Raw genomic sequence first — 22,699 nt, 5'->3', positions numbered from 1 at the left:
TTGCGACCGAGTGCTTTAACGTTATAATAGTTCAGGGCGAAAGTGTGCTTTATTACACTATACAGGGGGAGAGTGTGCTTTATTACATTATACATGGTGGTAGAGCGAACTGTATTTCTTTTCTAAGATGCCAAATTTACTACTTTCTAAGGATAGTTACGATTAATCGAAGGCCGAAAACAAACAACGGTGTCGGTGACCTAAATTAAGAATCCAGGGCTAACTGGCGCGCTGTTCTTATTGATGTGTCTGGCCCCCTGCGTTAAGACGAACGTTACCAGAAAAAACAAATGATAAACAGTTTCATAACGGATTACGTTCGGATTAAATATCTTCTCTAAATTATTTTAATTACATCTGTGATTAACGTAAACCATATGGGGCAATATGAACGTCGCATTTCTACTACCAAACGTTAGTTTAGATGAAGCTGAGTAGTCAAGCAACATTCCACGATTGCATTTTGGGAATGTAAACATTGCGAACGTTACCGTGTCGCTGAAAACTTGGTGAAGCAACTGCAAACCAAGAAACGGGATGCAACGGAGTAGTTTACTGTAGGAGACTGTACGAGGCGATGACAACTGACATGCATCGTGACGTCGCTTACATTGTGACGTAATGCAAAATTGTTCGATTACGAGGGGGCAGCCTAGAATGGCGCAGTGACGCCAAAACATTGTGACGTAATGCAAAAAGTAGGGAGGTCAGGCTAATTTTGTACATGCATTTCATTATTCAGGAGTGTACACACTCTTTTAGTTGATGCATAAGTCAGTAAAAAACACTTTTCTTTTTAGTCTATGTCAAAACCTTTTTGAGATATTAATGTTTTATTAAGTGTATATAGCCGCCATTTTGTTTTCCAAGATGGCCGCCATTCAGTTTGGCTTCATTGAAAAGAATAAAAAGGGCCAAGGAAAAAAATAGAATAGGTGTTTTTCGATTTAATATGTATTATTCATCTGAAAAAAATGTTTTTAAACAAACCATTCATAATGAACTCCTTGTTTGTATTAAAACTCTTAATTTTATACTGTCAAAACATGGAAAAACAGCAATTTGTATGGCCAAGAATAGACAAAATTGCCACATTTTGAATGGTCTTATACGTATGCAAATAACTGACAAGCAGTTTAAGATTGCTAATGTGATTCACAAGAACTATTTTATCCAATAAATGAAGTTAAAAACAATTAAATCCTTCATTATCTATCTAAAATGATCATCCAAATTTTGCTATTTTATCATGTTTCAGCTTATAATAGACACGCACAAATATTAACATAAAATTTCTAGTACTGAAGATCTCATGATGAAGTTTGGAAGGCAGGTAGATCTTTCCATTTGCTTCATTTGGAGCTACAGCAACACACTATTTACTGTATTATCTCTCATAATAAAAGACAACAACCCAGAAATGTAGTTTTGATAATTTTATTCAGTTTCATCGGCATAAATCAACTTCTGATGACAAATGTTCATTAATGATTCACTGAAGATGATAATGATAATTCATTCATAATGCTCTAAACAAAGTACAGTGACCATACAGTCATAACCAACACTGAGTTTTTATTCACAATTTGAATCCAAATATTCTTGTGTAAAATAGTGTGAAAATAGTGAATAATTACCTTAGTAAACAATCTAAAGTCAATCCTTGTTCATATTTCATTCGTGATATAAGTCTAGATCATGGCATAAGTGCATTTATCATGCTTATGTTTTAAAATAAAAAGAAATGATATATATCATTATATGATATATAATTAATGTTGCCAAACAGAGATCAACTCTCATCCATAAGTAGGATGTGAGAAATTTAAATTTGACAGTATTAACCAGTTATTTGATGTAAGAGAAGACCATACCATATTTCCAGTTTAGATAATTAGATCAGGTTATATCTAAACTGAAAACACAGTAGACTCATCCCTTGTTACCAGTATGAAAGCGGGGAGGGCTCCAACAAAAGACAATGGTTCAGGATAAGGTCAGGATTGGGTTACTGAAAGAAGAAATACATCATGTGAAAAATTCATTACTATAGTCTTCATACAATGAATCTAGTTTTTGGTGGTTATTTTCCCCTCTCATGAAGTATAATCTTCCATTTACTGTGCTGACATCAAGTCCAGAAAAAAATACATATTTATTTTCAACAATTTCAACATTTTTCGGCTGTGGCCAAACATGACTTGTTCCTTTCCATGTCATAAATTTTACGCTTGCTTTTTCCAAATTGTGTTTACCTTCAGAAATAATGTTGAGGACTAAACCAACAAACCAGCCTTCATTGTACGCAACACAAACACAATCACCTTCTTTAAATGAATAGCAGTTATAGGTCTGTAGTTTAGTTTTCTTAGCAGAGGTTTCAATGGAAGTTAAATTTGACGATGGGTGTTTTCGTTTTTCTCCCAGTAAAACAGGTTGACTAGTAGTACAAGTATTATCGTTCGACACATTAACTGATAATCCAGTTCTTGCTCTGAGAATGATTTCTAAGTTTGTTCGACGGTCTCTACTAGACAGCTTCTTGTTATCTCTCTGAAGCTGATAAACCTTGCTGAAACATGTTTGATAGTTTCCAAGTTTTTTCATATTTCATTAAATCTTTCAGAACTGTTAACTGTGTTGATTCTGTTAATCCATTTAAATGTGCATCCTAAGAAGAAATGGAATTGAATGGTCCACCATACAAGTTGTTTACTTTCTGGATGATAGAAAGTCTATTTGAATTTCTCTATTGTCCCTCATAGTTTGTTTCTCTGCCTTCTCTTTTACTTTTTCTTTTCTTTTTTGTTTAATAAGTCTTTTTCTTTCTCTATATTTTACAAGTAAATCTGATGCAGCTGACCTGGCTTTTCCAATTAATCTTTCTCTCTCTGGAGGTGATAAAGAATCAAGATAATGTGTACTTTTGTTTAACGACCAAAGTAAAATTCCCTCAATACCAATTGTGTTGCAGTTGGCATTTTGTGAACCAAACGGTCAAGTGCCTGAAAATAATCTTTCTGTAGCAATGTTATGTTTTGGAACAGAAGATGTCTCCTGAATGATCACCGGAGAAGGGCAATGATAGTTTCCTCCAGGTAAATGGTCTTTGAGCATACGCTCAGTTACGACAAGAAAACTAGTGCAGCCAACAGAGAGAGCTTGATAAGTAAGGGATTCAATATCTATGTCAACATTCTTGTATAAACAGTCATAAACATCATCTTTTACAGGTTCAAGATCATTGAATAAACATGAACTTCCATCAAGTAGTTCTGAAGGATCACTTGACCATTTCTTCAACAAACTTTGGAGAATTGTATGATAATGTGAAACATCTATTGCAGTAATATTTTTTTAACCATCAACTTCATCAATGGAGTTGTAATGTGTCTTTCCAGAATTCCCATAGCACGGACACCTGCAATGATTAGTTTATCTTCAGCATCTACTTCAATTGCTTTCATTAGTTTGTTTTTGTCAGGGCCTAAGGTGCGAATAAAATTAAGCATATCTTGCAAGTGGTAATATGCATAAGAAGCATTAACAAATGGTACATTAAGTCTATTGTGTCTGAATGAATCTAATAAAATTGGCTTTTCAATAAATTCAGAGAATTCTTTGGGGTTTCCCACTTTTTTCACACACATCTTTGCCAAATGCTGTACATGATGATCATATAAATTCAAGGGTAGCACTACCTTTTCTGTGCCAGTGTAATGTTTTTTCTCTCCCAATTGTATTTCCATTGGATTCTACCTGTTCCCATTTTTTAATGTTAGTCACAAAGTTATCCTGTAGACCCAATATGAAATGAATTCCACAATAAAAAGCATAAATTTGAATCAGTTCCCTCTGTTTTTCTGTAGACAGAGATGTCCAGTTTGAAACATGAGTTGGTAATATTCTTGAACGCGACTGTTCAATGATTTAAACAATTTTTTTTATTGACAACATGTCTGTCTGTCATTGTGTTTTTAAACTTTATTAAAAACTCATGAATAATATTTTCTTTTCCTTCAAAAGAATCATTCTCCCCATTATCATCTATGAATGAGGCTAGTTCCTCTAACATCAGTTCCAGTCCTTCTACCTGAGATTTAGCATCTCCACTGTGATGATCCTGTAATGCTAAACCAAATGTTTGTCCTGTGCTACTAGTAGAAACATAGTTTACATATTTATTGTGCCTTTTTGTGGTGCCATCAGTCTGTAAAGTGCAAAGATTAGCATATTTCATATTAACTGCAGCTACAGTCTTAGCTATGACACCTGCCTCAGTTGACATGCACTTCAGCAATGTAGATTTAGGCAAATCTTTTAGATCTACAGTCATATTCGCAAGATTTTTCAAAACAATCTGTATAATTTTCTGGGATGTGTTTTGAAGCAACACCATGAGTTAACAGTTCATAACACACAATTCGCACCTCATCTGTATAGCTGCAATTTTTAAATGTTTCAATTTCCGGCTTTAGATCAACAATCAACTTATTTAATTCAGCATTTTGCAAATGTAATTCCTTCACTTTCTAATATTTCACTTTTACGGTGTGAATTTTCAAGCTGTGACTTCTGAGATGTAGATTTGTTTTGGTAGTAATTCTTTTGTGTACGAAGTCGTTTCCATCATAGCTGCTAGCTTCAGCTTTTGATGAGTGTCTTCAGATAATAATCTCATTAATTTCTTTTGTTTCTTCTTTATTTTATTATTAACATTTCTCACTGAAAATGATTTGATTTTATCAATTGTATTCTGATGCTGTGATTCTAGAGATTTTAATTTCTTTTCACACTCATAAAGTTGTAAAGATAAACTCTTCTTACTGTACGTGAGTGACTGAATATGACGCTCTAGATTTTCATTTTCAACTAAAAGTTTCTCCTTTTAGCTCTCACTGACTCTGACTTCTGTGCAGTAGAATTTGTTTTTGAACAAAGCGTGGATTTAGACACAGATGACACTGGACAAGTTACAACTGGAATATATTTAGAATTCAGAAACGTCTCTTGTTGCTCTCTGTGACAACTTAAATTTTGCTTCTTTCTGTGAATAGAATCCCATTGGGATCTCAATGTGTGAGGATTAGGTTTTCTGTCCAATTTGAAGATATGTTTAATCCACAATGGACACTTATGGTAACAAACATTTTTGCGAATTTTGTATGTGCGCAGAGCACAAACGGTAGTTTTGTTGATGGAGGTTTTAATAACCTCAGTCGGCATAGGGTTTTCAAGCCATTGTTCAGATATACCAAATTCTCTCAAAATCTGAGGGAATTCATCAACAGGTAAAGAAATAATTGGAAACATCAAAGAATTAAGGTTCCATTCATGTTTGGAGAAATAACAACATGTGTTCCGGAATTTCCTGAGGAAACTCCGGATACACTTGCAATGCTGCAAGAGATTTTCCAATGCGCATTTCAAATTTATATTAAAAGTGAAGTGTTCGCTGTCTTCAATCACCTGGCACACCAGCATCCCAGTGAACGGAAGACAGGCTGTCTGATTTCATCTAGTGCCCAATCATCTAAAACAAATATTTGGAATCATTTGATGTTCATCTTTTTCAACTTCAAGTTGAATACAAGAATATATACAAACATTAATAATGATGCACATATTTATTCAGGGAAAGTACTTTGGCCTGACCTAAACATGTGATTATAAGAATGTTTATATTATCTCAAGAAAGGACTATTCAACTCTGAATCCACAGTTTAAATGTGCAATGTTCATAATGATGATAGCTTGATAGTAAATATATGGATAACAGTTCCCCTAAAACTGAAAAATATTTGGTAAATATTGTTGTTTTATAATGGGACAGCTCATTTATTTGAAGGGTGTGTATGGTTAAAGCTGGTGGGATAGTTCTAAGGACTGCTCAAGTTTTGGTTTCCAAAGATCACCAACTCATGTAACATTTTTTCAAATAAACACAAACACACACACACAACACATGTACACACACACACACACACACAACACACTCACACACACACACACACACACACACACACACACACACACACACACACACACACCTCCCCCAATGTAGGAAAGTTCAAATCTGTTATCAATAATATTTCGTTATAATTACGTAATTTATACTATGAAATTTAACACCATGCACATGTCAAGTCCAAGCAGAAACATTTCACCAATAATTATTTCATTTTGATAAATGTACGAGGGTAAACGAAGTAAACCGGAAGTGTAATTGACAAATACTTTTCGGTAGTTTTCATGTGTGTATGATAGACATTCGGTTGGCAATTTATTTAGAAGTTAGCTGTGTCTTGTTGACATTATCTTATTTCAAGGTGGGTGTGTTTAATGGGAGCAGACATGAAAGCACACAAAATGCCGTTCTCAATTAAATTGTGACGAGGTGCAGCAAAAAACAACATGGATTAGTCCGTTATGAGACGAGGACATTCGTTGTAATGAAAACATTAGTGTACATAAAACATTGTTTGAAATGGTGTTGTGGCACAGATGAAGTGTTTGTTCCATTTATGGGTAGACTGCACTTTAACAGGGACCATTAATATTTGTCTACAAGAGGTACAGCCCTTACCTGTCAGGCCAGGGCGTGTCAGCAGGTCCTCCACTTTCTCCCTTGTCACCCCCACTACGAACCAAGCCCATTTCTTCAGAGACTGACATGTCAGCACTGCTTCGATGGAAATTGGGGTTAATTACGATCCAGTGTAAACAGAGGGCATTCCTAAGACAACATGTCAGTAATAATAGTGTTTGGAAGGGATTTTCAGGATTGTCATTGAACATACGAAGTCTTGAATATGTTGGTTGTCAACACCTTTCACTGTTAGTGACAGCGGTAAAAATTGGAAGAGTACACTTATATACATGGGGAGGGATAGTAATTATAAAATCGGTATTTTTTATTATTTACCTTTTCTCTAAAAACTAAAATTAATTCACACCAAAGAAATAAAGTACATTTTACTTTATGTAAGTCTTATATAGTAATGTCGGGGTTTACCTGTCGCATTGTCCGTGGGGATACTTTCATCTTTGCCGCTCTCCCCTTCCATAGTGAACTCGTCTGATTGCGAGTCAGCTCTCATGTCTGCTGCGAGAGAGGAGAAACTTTGTTTGCAAAATAATATGTGTGCCTAGCATTTTACGTATTTTCAGTTATGGTTTTTAGAAAATAAATAATCCTGAAAATCTATTGTGGCGATTCTGTTTCCCGCCATTAAAAAATATTCTCAGAACATTTTGAAAAACTTACCTTTGAATGATTTGGTTGTTCGAATGTCCCGCCTCTAGCTTCAGAACAAGGCCAAATTCATGAAATAGACTCTTCCATCTGTCATATGATGTAAATATTGTAGTCATGTGAATCCAGGCACACCTCTTACATTTATCGTAAACCCTGAGGGTACGAAGATTAGGTGGTGCCATTTTGGCAAATGGGAGCATGCCCCAGTAAACTTAACAAGTTGCTTATGTGAAGAAGCATTCTATTCATTATGAAATAACAAGGAAAACAAATCAACAATAGCCATAATTTTTATTAACACATTTTTCACAAGCATATATGTCATTTTTATTTCTGTTAATGAAGCTGAAATGTGATGAATTTTGATTAGTTTGACTTTCAAAACAAGAAGGCCGCCGTGCCTGACCTCCCTACAAAAAGTGCACATTATCGTCTGATAAAGTATTGTCGGCGCCTTTGATCTTTCACCGAAGCATCTTAGAAAGGCAAATAACGATGATGAAAGACGTCGATCTAAGGGCGACAACTGGCGCACAAGACCGTTACATCAGAACGACTGTGTTACGAACCCGTTGTGGAAATGCCTCAGTATTGGAGGTGAGCTTCTGACCCATACTGACCCATCCCTACCCGACCCGACCCTGACCCGACCCGACCCGACCCAGCCCAACCCAACCCAAGAGGAGGATATTATTCAAACTTTCAGTGTATAGCAAGTTTTTTATGTTGTTGTGATCACTTTTTACTATATAATAAAGACATTTTGAGGGGTTTATTATAGTGTTTTCATTTCTTGTTTTTAATAAAAGAACAAACGTTATCATATTTGGGTTATTGATATAATATATAGGAAGGGATATATCTTTTCTGAAAATGTTATCGGATCGACTGGACTTAATATTTTTGTCAATAATGTTTATAAATTATGTTTTGCAAAGAAGGCTTTCAGAAGTCGCTCTGTAAAAGACCCGATAAAAAGCAAAAGTGTTTTTACCTTTCTGTGATAACCAATGTCCAAAATTATTTAACATATTTCTACACTTGTATCTGCCCAGGACAATTGTAATAAGAATCATAAATCAAAACTATATGTCTTCTATCACTATGGAGACAAAATATATGGTCATCTGACGTTCAATGACACATGTAAAGTTAATCGTCTCGTTACTCTGCTACAGCATTAAGAATCCCGATTTAAACTAGCAATAGTTCTGACACCGTTTTATTGAATGTTATAGTTTATCACATGAAGGGATAAGATTGATATTTATCAAACCACGTTTGTTGCAGGAAGGAGTCGGGTCTTGATGAACACGACCATTTCTTAGTCTTCTACCGCTACGAAGACAAACTCACCTTCCAGCTCATCGGAGCAGTGTCTACAGTTTTAGGTGAGATTCTACCTTTAAGGCTTGACCTACATATTTGATCTTTTAGACAGAACTATATTGTCCAACATCAGAAATCATGCTGTAATAGGCCGACGTATATATATAAATAAAATTTAGTGAAATTTCAGAGAATACAAGGAATGCAAAAAATATGTTCATGGAAATGAGGTACGTCAAAAACATGAAAGTACAAGTTCCTGTATATATTTCCAGAATTTCACTCACATTGCAATACAAGTGAGTGAGTGAGTATGGTATCACGCCGCTTTTAGCAATATTCCAGAGGGGGACACCAGAAATGCTTTGCAATACAAAGCATGCGAAGAAGCCTGGAAAGAATAAAGGAACATTTGTACTTTCATGTGTTCCCTTATTCTTTCCAAATATAAAAGAGTATATGTATCATTGCAATAAGCTTAATGTTGCTACATTAGCATACATCAATGTGATGAAGTATAAAATAATGTTATAAATGGTGTACAATTCAAATTATTTACCAGCATCATGCTTTAACATATTAGGATATAATGAGATGAAAGATGTTATATATCTACAGTCTTGTGACATCACATGACATCATCGGAAATAGACATACAGAGACAGTAAATTGGGTGAGAGAGTTAGTTGTGTGTGCTTTGAACAATGTTCCAGCTATATCAGCTTGGTGTGGGAGGAAATCCCGGAGTAACGGATGTTTGGGATGTAACCTGACACGCATGAATGTAGGTTTGATGCTGTCAGTTCGAAACCTCGACCATTGCAAGTAGTTTCAGGTTTCTGTTTTCCATAATCACACTACAAAGGTTTTGCAGGCAGCTTATGTCTGTATGACTTATTCTGTGTGCCAGGTCTGTCTTTGGAGGCGGTGTTGGAGGCGTTTGGCGACTACTTCGTCGTCTACTGTCTTCGTAATGGCTACGACAAGATGCTGAAGACGCTAGAGGGAGACATGAAAAGCTTTATCCAGAACCTTGACTCTCTCCATTCACTACTGGCTCTCAGCTACAAGAACCTGGAAGCACCATCGTTCAGGTGAGTGGGTTGGAATATCTTTCGGAAATATGAACAGGTTTAAGACAAAATATTATGGATGTCCACTTCTTCTTTATTGTGTACACAACGTTTCCTTGCCTCTTCGTCAGGTGAATGACCTGACTTTTGTCTTATACTTGAATACCGACTTCAATATGCCCTCGAGAACCTCACGAACAGGTTATTGTTGGAAACGGCATTGTGCAATGGGCTTTGAGGGACTTGTGTTTTATAATAATACAGAAGTCCTTCACCGTTGGTAGGCGTCCAACAGAGCATTTCGTAAATGTTGGGATTTTTCTAATGCAGCATTCCTCAAATTTTGGTAAGTATGTATTTCAGCATTACTTAAATGTTGGTAAGGTTTTAGTACATTATTTTTTTAATTTTGGTACATATTATATAATATGACTTGCCATAAATGTTGTTGGGTTTCTAAATTAACATAATTGGGTAATCAATGTCATTCATGTTGGCGAAAAAACTCTGAAAGCTATTTTTCACAGATAAACTCTTTGATGACGTTTAAAACACCAGTTAGTATTAATGTGTAGCAGTCGTGAGAAGATTATATTGAAAAAAATTCAACAGTGCACCAACGTACTTCATCAAAGATGTCACGTCTGGCCATGAAAGGCAAGCATTATGCAAACGGTGATTTCATCATTTCCGTTGTGGCCAAAGGACATTCTACACCTTCGTGACTAAGATTTCTGTATCAGTCTAATTAAGACCTCGCTGAAAGGGGGTTGGGGCATCGAAGGGGTATATGCTGAAAAATAATTAGTAGCCAATTCGGAATTAGGCTCAGCGTTTTCAGCCAGCTCTCGAAAAAACAATACTTGTGTAAACTGATGCCTCTAGCATATTCAATGCAGTACACGTGTCATTTGTTTCAGGTGCGAATCTCACCCTGACGGATCTCTAATGTTGCATTATTACACAACTCGACCTGGACTCTACCCCATTGTTACAGGTATGTGGATCATACAGTGACTCGAATACATATCTGGGTGCTGGTGTCAAATCAACTCAGGGCCAAATACAGCGGAATTCTTATACATGTTTAGAACGTCACCTTCTTTATTATGAGTGAGTGAGTTTTGTTTTACGCCGCACTCGGCAATATTCCAGTTATATGGCGGCGGTCTGTAAATAATCGAGTCTGGACCAGACAATCCGGTGATCAACAGCATGAGCGTCGATCTGCGCAATTGGGAACTGATGACATGTGCCAACCCAGTCAGCGAGCCCGACCGCCCGATCCCGGTCGCCTCTTACGACAAGCATGGGTTACTGAAGGCTCATTCTAAACCGGACTTTCGCGGGTCTCTTTATGATGAGGAACACGACGTTTCGGAGTATATTCCTACTCTTTCAGTTCTCATAATAGAAAAGTTGCCATCCATACATTCTCACATTTTATGCAAATTCTTATAAGCAACAGTTACAGCGTATGTGCTTTCCCCTTAATGCAGCAAATTCCCTTTAACAAGTTGCTATAATGCATCGTAAATAATAATCTTTGCCATATAACATGACGTGTTTAAGTCAAAATGTTAAGGATCGCGATTAAGAGCTGCACGTGTATAGGTTCTGAACGTCGTAACATTTACAGGTGTTTAGGATCTAAACGTGTGTAGATTTTAGCTTCAGTTGTCCGAGCAGCGTCCAGTTGTCATGGCATGGATGTTCTTCGATTGATGTGGAGGGTTCCATATTCTTTTGCAAAAATTAAAGCGTTTAGATTAAACAAATTAGTGTCTATGTTGACATAACTCAAAACAGCCTTGCCTTGCCGCCTCCATAAACGGGTGCCAGTGAAGATCCTGGTTATCAACCCAAGTAATATATTTATATTTGGGATTTCACTTCCTCAGTAAGGCACAGATTCTAGTACTTTTGGGGTTGAGTCCCATCGAATCCACATTTTAATGATTGTATTTATAACTTGCATCCACGGGAGACGGGACAATTTACACTTGCCAGGGAGGTACACAAAGTATGGAATCTAAACTACCAGTGGTCAAGTGAGTGAGTGGGTTAGATCGCTGACTTTGAGTGCTTGTTATTAGGTGCCTGCTTCTGAGAATGTGTGTTTGAATCCCAAATGTGACTCAATCCCTAAAATACAAGAATTTGTACTTTTCTGTGTAAGGATTAACGACTTTGGTGAACACGCGATCAGGCAAGTGAATTCATACCCCGGAATCCCAACCGAGTAGTCACATCATGTCGTATTTCTTATTACAGGATCCATACGAGCCGTTGGACGAGACATCTTCAAACAGAAGGTGGATATAACGGTTCACAAGCAAACAAGGGAGGTAATCGGTAGTGGTAAGACCCAGGAGCACACAGTCTTCAAGGTCAACCTGAAAAAAGGGCTGGACAATAAACGCGTGATTCCCCAAGGTCAGGAGCAACGTGGGTCCAAATCTACGACGGTTGCGGTGCCTACAAACATTTCAGCTTTTCAACTCAACGCTGTTCAGTTCTGTTCAACTTTCCCATACCATAATATATTCGACAGATTCTTAAAAATACGACAATGTGGAGTGATGATTCACAAACTGTGCCCTGTTCCTTTCCGAGAAGGCGTGACGGTTACGTCAATTTTCAGGATTATCCACCCTAAAATGAATTTGTCCATAGCGAACATTCAGAAGTTTATTAATGCGGTTTTTCTCCTCATAATATCTTCCAAGGAATCGGAGAAAGAAAGAGACAACAAAGCTTTGATCCTGAAAGGTAAGCGAATACATGTCCTTGTTTGAGAGGCATTTAAGAAGTTGGGATGAACAATATTGACAAAATTCGTGAGTACCACGTTTCGATGCAGATTCTTGTAGCGTTTGCAAGCAGGAATTAAACAATCAGTCAATTGAGATTTCACGAAATTACGGAATTTAACATTAATTGGAGGGGATATATTATGTATCTATAGGTTCCTTTTTGACGTCATATAGTGCTGCAGGTTGTGTCAGTTACTGCATTAAACGGCCTGAAGAATGATGCAGATGCCAACCCGTTGTATCATGTAAATAAGCCAAAGCCTTGCATACTGCAGTTTCGTTCCTAATACGTTGCGGAAACACTCTAGTAACATCTGGGTATTGCATCTCTACAGCAGGAAGTTGGACGAAACAACAGCAGCGTTGAAGCGGACGTCGCAGGCGTTGGAGATAGAGAAACAGAAGACGGATGTGCTGCTGTATCAGATGCTGCCACAGAAGGTGGCGAATCAGCTGAAGAACGGCAGACAGGTGGAAGCAGGTGAGACAGTGATGAAGATAAAGTTCATCAATGACAAGGGACTTCCTGGGGGAAATTTAACAGGCGCTGTAAGCTAGTTGTAGTGCTCCTTTTACACACAGTATCCGTGAATGTTTGGGTTTTTTCACTTTCAGCAAAATCCAAGCAATATGACACCACGATTTAACCACCAGAAGCCCCACTGTTTCCAATCTGCTCAGATGTTTAGTGTAAATGCTTGATTGGTTAAAATTAAGACAGTCAAATTCCAATTTATCAGAACCGTGAAGACTAGGTCTAAAGCAGCCCAGGTATATTGCAAGAGAAACCAGGAACGGATGGTCAGGTTCGCATCTCACCAGGAAATATGGTTCTGGACATTAGCCAAAGCCCACAGAATTTTGAACACTATCAGCATCTTTCAGTCTTATTTAGAGATACCGATGAACATATTTTGCTGTCAGTAATTTCTTCAGAAACGTTATCGAGATGTGTTGCCGACTGAAACAAATGGTGTTATGCTCAATTTCAGAAAAGTTCGACCAAGTGACAATTTTATTCAGCGACATCGTTACCTTCACCAACATCGCTGCAGCCTGCACGCCATTGGACATAGTCAACATGCTGAACACCCTCTACCACCGCTTCGATAGGTGTACAAATGACCACGATGTATACAAGGTACAAAGGCTGTATATTCCTTTCGCGATGCTTGATAAAAGCTCCAAGAGAAGGGTACCAGTCGCCATTTGGCTTGTTCCGTGTCCATGTTATCAACGTGGTTCCGTCTCCGCTCCAAAAGGCATTGTGACGAATGCAGTCAACTTGTTGGAGTATATCCGCTTTTGCTATTTGCTATGTTTAGATACTATGACGGCATTTATCAAGGTATTATCATTTACAGAAACCTTTGGTAGGCTATTAACAGTCCAACGTAGGAAGGTTGAAAATTCCGTTTCCCTTCATTGTTACGATGTTCAATGTTACAGCATTGTTCGTAATAATGCATTGATCGACTGTCATTTAAGCATTTTCAGTGTCCATTTACACACAGGAATATTTTGGATACAACTCCCATACTTTATCATTAAGTTACGACAGTCGTAAGGCTCGCCTTGTGGACGTGGCTATCATACCTTAAAAGGCAACCTATGGTAAGAGGCCGTTATTAAACACACCACAGAGAGAAGTCTGTGTAAGACTGGGTGTCATCGATGCAAGCCTCGTGAAACGATTTGGACCTTTGCCTTCGATTAAGCTGATGTGAGTTGCTATCACTGACCTTTTATTAGTTTTGCCATATATTTAGGTGAATATTGACAGTGTAAATATTGGTGTTATGGCCAATACTGCCATTAAAAGGACGTTTGACGTGTGTCTAGACACTTCACACAGACTCATTTTGCTGTAGTGTTCATAAATGCGTGGTTCTATTCAACTTCCAACTGCAGTCGACCGCTATTCGATTTTTTTCAAATATGCACTGTGCCAATTGAGGGTACTGCAAGACTCGTAAATCAACAGGAGAGAACTCCTCATTATTACTTTTAGCATACGTGAAAAAAAGGCGAAACCTGGCACAAGAAGACAAATAGAACCAAAAAGCTCGGGAAGGGAGATAACTCTCATAACAGAAATCTTCATTGGCGCTTAATTGACCCATGTAGCTATTCAAGTGGTCAACATTGTGTTCGTGATTTTGCGCGTATCATTTCATAATTACCACCAAAACCCCTATGGGTGACAGAGCCTTCTCAGCTGCAGCCCCATTACTCTGGAACAGCCTCCCTATCCCTATTAGAGAAATCAACTGTAAAGACTCTTTCAAAAAAAGCCCTAAAACCCCACCTGTTCACAATATCCCTCTCATAGGCTTTTCTTACTCTCTTCTTCAGCGCCGTTGAGCAAATACTTTTTGGAAGCAGGCGCTATATAGATTCATTATCATTATCATCATTATCATTATCATTCTAATTATTTATTTTCGATCTAATAAAACAGTATTTGGTAATCAAATACTTAGTTTGACAAGGAAACATATGTTAATGGGAATTATAAAATCCAAAAGTTATCAGCAGTTATCAAAAATACTCTCTCCAGGTGAACGCTCCCATTAGTTAAACAGACATGACGTCACTCTGGCATGGCGTGACATCACCGTATACATCAATAACGTCATGATACAAGGTCTAAAGCGATTAACACTGAAACGGATTATTGTGATAAACAGTGATCAAACATATTATTTACTTACGATGGAAATCCATTTAGCCAAGCCGATAAAACGTTCCCTCAGACAAAAGACGTATTCATGCTTTGAGTCTCATTTAATCATGTTTCGTAACCAATATGTAGGCGGCACACACACACTCCCCTCACACAACGATGAATGATTAAGTGTCTCGAAATAGGGACAAGTGCACAAAACATAAATAAGACACATGGTCCTGAAACCTCTGTACCTAACATTATCTGAAATCTGACGTTTAAGATCGATCACGGAAAAAGTTGTTCAAGAAACTATCATGTAATATTTTGCTATTTTCATGCTTCACACCGAGGGCTGACAAACAGCTGGTGGAACAGCACCAGCACACATTCAGGTGCAACTCAGCACAGCCAAGAGAGATGAGAGATGACCCCAGCTTACCAGCTTCCATCAGCCGTTTGTCACCGCCAGGTGTGAAGAGTGAAAATAGCACAATATTACATGATAGTTTCTTAAACAACGCTTTTCATGATCGATCAATAAACGTCAGATCCTATTGGGTGCAGAGGTTTCAGGACCATATGTTATATTTATGTTTTGTGCACTTATCCCAATTTCGAAGTATTTAATCATTTGTCGTTTTCATTTGAACCCAATCTCGACTATGATGGTGGTGGTCGGCGCGTAAAAGGGATCCAACTCTGCAAAACGATTTGCAACGCCTACCTGCTTCCGAGTTAAAACAGTAGTGAGTGAGTAGGTGTTTACGCCGCTGTGAGCAATATTTCTGAAATATGAATTAAATGGCTATTGAATGATGTATAACACCAAGGTGAAATGTCCGTGCTGTTTCTATGTTCAGACGGAAACGATTGGCGACGCCTATATGGTGGTGAGCGGAGTACCAGAGCCGTCCACCGACCACGCAAAGTCCGCCACGGTCAACTCCCCTTCAACGGGGCAACCTCTACCGTAGGTAGGAGTGAGTGAGTTTAGTTTTACGCCGCACTCAACAATATTCCAGCTATATGGCGGCGGTCTGTAAATAATCGAGTCTGGACCAGACAATCCAGTGATCAACAGCATGAGCATCGATCTGCGCAATTGGGAACCGATGACATGTGTAAGCCAAGCCTCTGACAATCCGATCCCGTTAGTCGCCTCTTACGACAAGCATGGGTTACTGAAGATCAATATTCTAACCTGGATCTTCATGGGTCTTGTCAGACACGAAAACTTGGTTGATGCGTAAACAATACCAGACTCATAATATGGACGTGTTACAAGCACTCATTTTGCTTTCTTATTTTGTTCGATTTTTTTGGTGTTTTACACTCAACAATATTTCATCTATATGACAGCGGTCTGGAAATAAACGAGTTTGAACCACCTAGTGATTGGTATCATGATGATCGATCTGCACATTTTCGGAAAGGATTACATGCTACCAGGCCAGCGACCCTACTGCAGGATCCCCGTGATGCATGGGTTCCTGAAGACCAATTCTAACACGGGTCGTCTTTACCCATTGCTACCCTCTAATATGTACGTCATGTTCCTCTTATATTAAGCAACAGATAAACTAAGGTATATACGTGTGTTTTCCCCCAGATCCGAGTGGGGGTCCACACAGGCCCCGTGGTGTCAGGGGTCGTTGGGATGAAGATGCCCCGCTACTGCCTGTTTGGAGACAGCGTCAACACGGCATCCAGGATGGAGAGTCATGGCGTCCCGGGTAGGATCCACGTCAGCCCAACCACATACAGATACAACGTTGTAAAAACTTATAATTTGCGGGTGGTTAGGTCCTTGATATAAATGTAATTTCCCATATACCTTTTACTGTAAAAGTTTCTTTTTGTGATAACATAGGCAAATTTTTTGCGCTGTCCTTTGTGGAATGAAATTTTTGATTACAATTCGTTTGAATTGATGTTAATTGAATTACATATTTTGTTTCTCAACAAAACAAATACTTAAGTTAAAGTCGTTAATATACTGAGGAAAGGTGCTCCGGTATCTTTTGTTCAGAGTCAAGTAACCGCCTCCGTGGTGTAGTGGTTAGAGCGTCCGCCCGGAGAGCGGAAGGTCGCGGGTTCGATCCCCGACCGCGTCATACCAAAAGACGTTATAATATGGTATTTGTTGGTCTCTGTCTGGCGCTCGGCATTAATGGGTACAACAAGGACTGGTCGGCTCGGAGTCAGTATAATGTGTCTGAGTGGGGTATTCATGCTTCACTGCGGCGTGGTATCTCAGTGAGCTAGCACTATAAAACCAGCTTCAGTCTGGGCTAGTACAAGCAGCCGCACATACACATACACACGCCTGCACGTCGTCATATGAGCGAAATATTCTCAAGCACGACGTAAAACCCAGTTTCACCTCACCACCTCAGAGTCAAGTTAACATAGCGGCAGTTGCGAACAGCATGCGCATCCGCATCGCCACAGAACATTTCTAGCGTCACATTATTAATGACTGACAAAATTGGATTCTGTGGATGGTGTGCTAAATGGGACCGAGTTAGATGCGAAAATGCTCGACACGTAACCAAGAGTAATTGTCCTTATCAAACGCATTATGCAATCAGGAAAATGATCAGTTAATAATATGTTTTTCAAACGGAATGACCTGAGACTTGTCCTTGTCCTCTCTCCTAAAGCGAAGGGTTGGTGGGATAGCTTAGTGGTTGAAGGTTCTCTCGTCATCCCGAAGACACGTGTACCCCACATCGGTACAATGTATGATGCCCAAAATTTCTAGTGTCATAATCCTGAAATATTGCTAAAAGCGGTGTAAAACTTTACTCACTCACTCACTCTTAAAATGAACTGCCAGACACGACCGCTGGTATTAATATAATTATTATTAACGGAACCAGGTGGTCAGGCTCGCTGACTTGGTTGACACACGTTATCGTATCCCAATTATGTAGATCGATGCTCATGATGTTGATCACTAAATTATCTTGTGCAGACTTCATTATTTACATACCGCCGCCATATAGGTGGAATATAGCTGAATGCGGCATTAAACAACAAACCAACCGACCAACTCTTGTGTAAAATATACCAGTGCCACTGTGTGTGTGCGTGCGCGTGTGTGTGTTAGCCTAGTGGTCATAGCGTTTGCTCGTCACCGCGGGCCCGATACCCCACATGATGGCTACATTGTGTGATGTTGATTTCTGGTTTCCCCAGCCCTGATACTGCTGGAGTATTGATAATTTAAGCGGCGTATAAGGAAACTCACTCATTCTTGATATGGTATATCTAATGAAAGATTGTTTTTGAGCTTCTGGTTTCCGTGATCACGCTCTCCGGTGTGACGACGTAGCTATGTTATACCCGCTTCGGGATTTTTGTCCCACATTGAGACGACATGTCGTTAAATCAGAAATAGTGGTCAAAGTGAGTCGCACTCATTCACTTGGAAATGTCTATCCAAGTGTTAGTCAACTTCATCAGTTGCCTCTCTTAGTCGTAGCAGGATCCGAAATTCGGTTTGATCACGGGATCATCTTGGTATGTCAGTTCTTGAAACCAGCCAACACATATTTACGTTAATCCAGTGACCGTTATTTCCAGATGTATTCGAAAGAACGGCTACCAGTTAAAGAAACGCGGACGGATTGAAGTAAAGGGGAAAGGTATGATGACCACCTACTTCCTCGTGGGCGGCAAGAGCCGCAGAGTTGTGGAACCAGACGACGACTTCACTAGCTTCTCCGCTGACTCGGACTTTAGTTCAGATAGTGAAGAAGAGAGGTCATCGGAAAAAGCCACGGTGCCGAACTCTGGCGACAATGAATGGGCAGTGACATCCCAGACCGGAAAGTCAAAAGCGAAGCAGGACATGTAATTTATTATAGCAGAGCTTGATATCAGTCAATCTTTACACCATACTAGTGAGTCCATATACCTATTTGAGTTACCTACTCATATACATATTTGGTAGCTTCGCTGTTTTTGAGATTCCGGTGTCCTCCCAGTTGGGAGACGCTTTCATTAATGGTTGAGTGCACATAGGTGGGGCTTCCACATCCCTACGATGGAAGTGGGAACAGCCCAGTTGTTGAAGAGTACCCACAGGAGGCATGCATAGCTCATTAATGAATTAATTAACACAGAAGACATTGTTCGGTAAAGAACATTTGTTGTTTCCATTAATTTAAATATATCGATAGATACAAATATAATGAAATATATTATTAAAGATTTTATTTATACAGAAGAATATGTAAGTATGATAACGCATTTTCATAAATTATATATTATGAAGTTTGAAAGTCATTACGAATCCCACACTTTGATCCATATGTCGCTACTGGGCTCATTTTCACATCAAATAAACAAAATGAAGGACTTCCTTTTGTTTGAGTATATGTATACTGTTTGTGTTGATACTGATGCATATTTTGCATGTGTTTTGGCCATGTAAGGTGGTGTGTACATTATACACCCAGGTATTTACACAAGGATATAATTTCTAAATGTTTCCCTTTTCTTCTCTCGACAACGTGACCCAATGTTAAGACAATAACTCCACTGATTCTGTTTCCATTCATTAGAATAGTTTTCAAGTTCTTGAAAATCATTAATAGTACTATATGACAATATAATATCATCTGTAAATTTTATCAATATTAGCTAATAATCTCAGGTAATATCCGCAAGTAACTACATGCTGACCCTGAATTTCATGTGTGTAGCAAGCATGGATTTGCGCACAATGAAAAAGGATAAACAAGATTGGCCTTAAAATACTACCCTGTCTTACTCCTACTTGTGAAACTCTAAATCTTCATAATTCTTCTTACATATACCTCAGTTTCACATTATTATACATATTACATAGAAATGTGTTGCTGTTGAAAGATTCCATAACTTATTTCTTAGGAGCAAATCATATGTTTTCGAAAAGATGACAATTTGTGAAACCTTGGAAAGGCATGAAGAGACCATGGTACATACAATTTACCGCCTTTTGCAGTTACATATTTTTACACAATGGTTTGGAGAATGATAATACGATCACTGGAACCGTGTTGAGCTTCATTTATGTTTTCTTCTGCATCTGCGCAATATACTAATCTGTAGATTATTGTCAGCTGTGTAGATATATTCAGGGGGAGTAGGACATGTCTCCGTATAGTTCACTTTATGTGGTTTATACCCGGACTGTCGACAACAACAAATAATCCGTCCAAATTACTTGTCGACAGTCCGGGGTAAGGGAGATGATGATCTACATGAGTGACTTCACGCCCAGTGTTCTCGAAACAGAATATTTATATAGAAGACAATATGTATGTATCATATGTCACAGAATATAACATATTTGTATATATATTTCAGAAATCTCACACAATATATATTTTTGTGTGTGTGTATTATAGAAATAAGTGACTTCTGCATGTGTATAAGCAATAAATATACTCATGCCAATAATGGTTGTCAGCCCCCTCCCCACCCAAACCCCCAACACACCTCACACTTCCACCCCACACCCCTTCTCCAATTAAAATAATGGAAGGGGGTGACAACCATTATTGGCATGAGTATATATGAAAGATGAGTCCAGATATTTCTTCTTGCCAAAACTCCTTTATATCTGCACTAAAGTAATCTGTAATGTTCAGCCAAGATGAAGCAACTCTGACACATGGTCTGTGTAGTTCAAGTCAGTGTTGGCAAGAAGGACCGAATCCTAGCGTCGATGATTCGGTAGCGACGTCTACGGACGGGTCCTCTGCTGTCCTCGGATCTGCTGAAGTTTAACTTCAGGACCTGGCTGTTCTTTTTGCAGACATTCGCACAACCTCAAACACATTCGGATGTGTCTTTATGGCATACTTGTTGATTTTGTTGCGCCAACCTTCCAAATTATTGTTAGTTCTGTGTCCATCATTTTCAAAATAATTCCAGTTTGGCAGAGTCCATGGACCTTCTACCCAGGTGGTAGTAACGGAATCCAAATGTATCCAAATAAATGTTTTTAACAGCATTCCAATAACCCTTCTACTCCCAATATCACAAAATAATATGTAAGCTCTCTGTTTCTTTCCGGTATTTTTTTTTAAACTCCAAAATGGTAATCCTTCCAATCACATAACGTATTTTAAAAATAATAGTTTGTTTGCAACCTTAATTCTCTTACAAATTGTTAAAAAGACATTCTCTATAATTAACGTAATTCATTTACTCATGAACGAACATGGTCACTTGCAAATCACTAAGCAAACATTCTCTTTCACTAATTAACACCGTCACGGTATGTTGACCACGCGATGTCGACACTCCGGTTTTTTTGTTCTGTCGACGATTAGCAACATCCTATTTTTCATTTGTCGACAGATCGGGCTGACACCCTTTATGTTTTGTGCACAATTATGTAGATTGACAATGATCCTGGGAAACTTCCTCCTTGAAATGTAACTTTGAGATTGTGTTCAATTTAATGTTCATTTTTCATTTATTTGATTTATACATGGATGAAACGTAGTTATGTGTTCTGAAGACATAATTGTATGCTGCATAGGCAACTGCATCCATATGACCACCGTGTGATGTTATCACGGTTCTACACCTCCTTGACACAGACTGAATGATTCCGTCCTGTAGAATTGTCCCCCAATGTTCCTACAACGCCTTTGCCCAGTCACTTTGCCAATGTTGATGTGGACCTACATCTATCGAGTTTATCTCACACATGCTCTTTCGGGTTTCGATCCGGCGATCTTGAAAGCCGTGTATGAATTATGAAGTGGTAAAGTGCTGCCATGATGAAACATAATCAGAAGATGGTGACGTTGAAAATGTTGGTCAGTGTACCGACTTGCTGTCAGATTCCGACCGTCAAGTCGGATCTTCATGTTAAGGATATGGCTCCCCAAACCATCACACCACCGAGTTCCTCGTCCTGTCGAACACAATTCGGTGCAAAATGGATATTTCGACGTCGGCAGACACTCTTTCTTCAAACCAAACGTTCCGCCAGTTTGTCAGGGCCCATGACAGTACTAAGTTGCCCCATCGCATACGTTGTCGTCGATGCAAACTTCTCGACATTGGGTCTAATCACCAGCTGTCTCGGACAAAAGATACAGATGTTTGTTCCCGTGAAGATTTGGGTTATGATTTGGTCTTTTTTATCCCATGTTTGTCGTAAGCGGCGACTAACGGGATCGGATGGTCAGTTTTGCTGACATGGGTGACCACATGTCCCAGTTGCGTAGATCGATGCTCATGATGCTGGTCACTGTATTGTGTGTTCTCGATTATATACAGACCGCCGCCACATTGCATTGCTGAAATATTGCTAAGTGCAGCGACCGCAGATAGCAACACAGCAAGTCTGACCACCCGATCCCGCTAGTTGCAATGGTTGTTGAAGACAGATTCTAACCTGGATCCTTGCGAGTTCACTGATAGCGAGTCAGTTTACACAATGTTAATGTTTACAATCACTTGTTTTCTATCACAGACTCGATGATTTACTATCCGTTACATAGCCACATGCGGCGCTAAACAACATTTACTCTCTCTGTTA

General features: G+C 38.7%; 1 pseudogene; it reads left to right on the top strand.

The window, feature by feature from the left end:
* LOC124277523 overlaps positions 1-19,009 on the top strand; it is a 64,485-nt pseudogene extending 45,476 nt beyond the window's left edge.
* Positions 19,010-22,699: the final 3,690 nt, after the last annotated feature.

This window comes from Haliotis rubra, unplaced genomic scaffold (genome assembly GCF_003918875.1).
Source record: "Haliotis rubra isolate DU_JTF1 unplaced genomic scaffold, ASM391887v1 Scf222, whole genome shotgun sequence".
In the NCBI taxonomy this organism is placed as follows: domain Eukaryota; kingdom Metazoa; phylum Mollusca; class Gastropoda; order Lepetellida; family Haliotidae; genus Haliotis; species Haliotis rubra.
This window is presented reverse-complemented; position numbering and strand designations above follow the sequence as displayed.